The 3,805-nt window shown below is 47.3% G+C and overlaps 1 pseudogene; it reads right to left on the minus strand.

Annotated features, from left to right (window-relative positions):
- Window positions 1–616: 616 nt before the first annotated feature.
- Window positions 617–1,250, minus strand: LOC123066110 (E3 ubiquitin-protein ligase EL5-like; annotated as a pseudogene).
- Between the last annotated feature and the right edge of the window lie 2,555 nt (window positions 1,251–3,805).

Here is a 3,805-nt window from a genome sequence, read left to right on the forward strand (position 1 = left end):
GGACCTCCGCCACCCGCACCTAGAGCTCGTCAAGGCGGAGCGGTCGATATTCATCGAAAATTGGGGGGGGGGGGGTCATCATCATCTCCGACGACGAGGTGAAAGGCGACGAGGAGAGAACGATATCGATGTCGAGCGGTGGCGGATCGTCTTCCCCGACGACGGCACCGGCCCGGACCCAGCTCTTACCGAGGGTGGCCTGGCGAGGAAGGATTGGCTCGACCTCCAGTTTGGCCGTTGAATTTGAGTAGTTTTTAGTGTAGTTTAGTTTAGGTTTAAATTTATGTTTAATATTCGGTTGTCAAGACTATGTATGTTGAACTTTTGTTTAAATGTATGCAAATTTTGTTGAAACTAGATTGAATTTATGCAAATTTACGTTTTACTCCGTTAAGTTTACGGGATCGGCTAGAACCGACCAAAATCAGTGGAGTTTAAATACTCCACTAAGGTTTTCTCGGTTGGATACTCCATCATTTTTTAGGGGATTGATCGGAAATGCCTTTACATGCCCGTGACTAGAGAAGCCTCACTCGCATTCATTAGTACATTCACGTCTTTGAGTTCTCTTTGCTCAGTTTACATTTCATCACCAACGTCACTCATACGAATACGGTCATAACATTTGCATTTCGGCTGGCAACGGCGCGAAGATATTGCACCGGCAGACCGGGCACGTCGAGTGCTCATGTAGCCACTGGTCGATGCACTGCCGGTGAAACATGTGCAGGCACGCCGGCATCCGCTTCACCGCGTCCCCCTTCTCCACCTCCCCGAGGCAGATCGTGCACTCTGACCCATCGCCGCCCTCCGGCTGCTCGTACGCCGGGATGCCAAATGCAGTCACCACCCGCGCGCCACCATGCACCGGTGGATCCCGGGCCAGCGCGGGCATGTGACTCGGTGCCTGGCCCAGAAACGGCGGCAGAGCGCTGCAGCCGCTGCTGACGTTTTGACGGGCGCGCGCTCTCCGGCACGGCAGGCAGAGAAGCCGGCCTGCGCCATGGAGTGCCCCGGTGGCGGTGGCGGAGGCCAAGCACCAACAGAGCCGACTGCTGGAAGAAGGTGCAACAGTAGACCGTGTACAAGCCGGCCGTGAGGCTGATCGAGAAGAGGAGGTAAACAGAGGCCGCGATGGAGCCCTTGCTGTGGGGCTCCCACGCCAGCTGAATGAACGCGTAGACCATCATGGCCGTGGCGCCGATGCAGACGGTGTTGATGATGGCCAGCAAGAGGCAATCCATGGCCATGGCCTCTCGTGTCCTGATTTGACCGTAGAACTAGCTCAGTTTCTCAGGAATTTTGAAGTGTTTTGCAGGCTTAATCTCCTCGTCAAGTCTTCATCGCGCAAGAGTTCCAATGCGACAGACAATGGGGCGGGGGCAGGGGATCTCCTCCTTCTCCAAAAAAAGAAAAAAAAGAAACTAAAAAGGAGTTCCAATGCGACACACGACGAAGCAAGCAACGAGCCATTGAGCCAACCATAGGAGGAACTGAGGACGTACGAGACAACTAACCGAACATCCATGAAATAAACATATCTTAGGTTTTTCCCATGGTACATTGCCCTTTGGGTTTGGATTGTTCCGGTTTTCGAAAGACAATGTGCAGTTATATCGACTAGAGGCGGGGGGGGGGGGGGGGGGGGGGGGTGAATAGGCGATTTTTATGTATTCTTTACCGAGGAATTTGCTGGCGAGGAAATTTCTAAATGAAGAACTACTTGCAGCGGAATAAGTACTCAGAAAGGAACATAACAGAATACAGGCATAGTCATCATGATGAAATGAAGACAAGCACAGAGTACAGAAAGCGTAAACACAGGATAACACAAGGAAGAAGACGATCAGACTGAAGAAATAGAACTGAGGAAATTGAGAAAGTCTTCAGTCAAAGTTTTCAAACAGATATGAACAGGCACACAGCAACATACATGAGGAATTTAAAGAGTTGAGAAAATAGAACCAGTAAGCTCGGTGAAGACAATGATTTGGTAGACCACTTCGAACTGCTGTCTCAGTTGTACATCTGATTGGAGCGGCTGAGTATTTAAACTCGAGGACACCCAATCCCGGACACACAGTCCTCACCGTATTCTCCTTGAGCTAAGGTCACACAGACTTCGCCCAATCACTCGTGGTAAGTCTTCAGGTGACTTCCGAACCTTCACAAACTCGGTGACTCGGTGATCCACAATTCCTCTTGGATGCTCTAGACCTTGACGCCTAACCGTCTGGAAGAAGCACAGTCTTCAAAGGAAACAAGCGTCGGATCCATGCAGGATCAATCTCTTCAGTGATGCTCAATCACTTGGGGTTTTTAGGTTTGGGTTTGAGATTTTCTCACTTGATGATTTTTGCTCAAAGTCCTTGGAGGATGGGTTGCTCTCAAATGACAAGTGTCAGTTTCTCTCGAAGCAGCCAACCAGCTAGTGGTTGTAGGGGGCGGCTATTTATAGCCTAGGGAGCAGCCCGACATGATAAAAAATAAATGCCCTTATCTGATATGACCGTTAGGTGGATAGATATTTTGTTACAGCTGGCGCGTAGCACCGCAACGGTCGGAATGTTTGAGGTTCGAATTCCTCAGGGCTATCATGTTCCTCACTTGGTACACAATCCGCACTCGCAAATTCTTAACTCTTCAGTCAGAACAAACTCCTTAGAGACCAGAAGAACTTCGTCTTTGTCACTGAAGAATATGGTTGAACTGTGCGAGATTTCCAATGGCTACACTCGAAGGGATTGGTAGGTGTAGGATTTTGAGTTGAGCATCACATGGAAATTTTTCCTTAGTATTTCCTCAACCCCCTTTAACAGAAAATGAAACTATGGAAACAAAAGTCTTCGCGCTTCATGTTCCTCGAATGAATACAAAGTCTTCAAGGTCACACCAATTTCTTCACTTTCAAAGTCTTCAAAAAGTCTTCAGAAATCCAAAGTCTTCAGACGAAGAACTTCATTTTTAGGGGTCGATTTTCTCTGTAAATATCAAACTCCTCGTAGACTTATAGACCTGTGTACACTCACAAACGCATCAGTCTCTTAACCAATAAGTCTTCAATACACCAAAATTACTAAGGGGCACTAGGTGCACTTACAATCTCCCCCTTTTTGGTGATTGATGACCATATAGGTTAAGTTTTCAACGGGGATAAACATGTGAAGTGTAAATGCTGATATTGAGGAATTTGATTGCAAGATATAGAAGAACTCCCCCTGAAGATGTGCATAGTGAGGAATTTGCTTTTGAAGCAATGCACACTTGAAGAGTATAATCATGGAGATCTCCCCCTATATCTTGTAATTCATACACGCGTTTGACATATAATATGAGGAATTTGAAATGCATGATGAAATATGGTGACTGATGTGATTCAGCATGCGTGCATTAACATTAATGAGGAATAAGCATGCAGAAGAACACAACAAAAGTATCAAGCCACCATAGAGTTTTAAGATTACAACTCGATCCAGCAAAGTCATCAGAAGAACGAGAGTTGTAACTTAGCGAAAAAAACGCCCATATATAGACCCGCTTGAAGACTAACTCGAATTTCTCCCCCTTTGTCATCGAATGACCAAAAGGGTTGAAACTGAGGACTAACGCCCCTGAAGAATATTATGATGAAGGAGGAGCGCCAATGTTGTCAGGGTCTTGAGTCGTTGTAGGGCCTGCTGCAGTGTCGTCCAAGTCTTCATTCTCGTCCGTGGCACGTGATGAAGAATAAGAGCTGGCCACCAAGGAAGGAACCCTGACATTCTTGAATTTCTTCGGTGGAGGTGTAGACCAGTCACAGTCTTCC

Source organism: Triticum aestivum, chromosome 3B (genome assembly GCF_018294505.1).
Source record: "Triticum aestivum cultivar Chinese Spring chromosome 3B, IWGSC CS RefSeq v2.1, whole genome shotgun sequence".
Lineage (NCBI taxonomy): Eukaryota > Viridiplantae > Streptophyta > Magnoliopsida > Poales > Poaceae > Triticum > Triticum aestivum.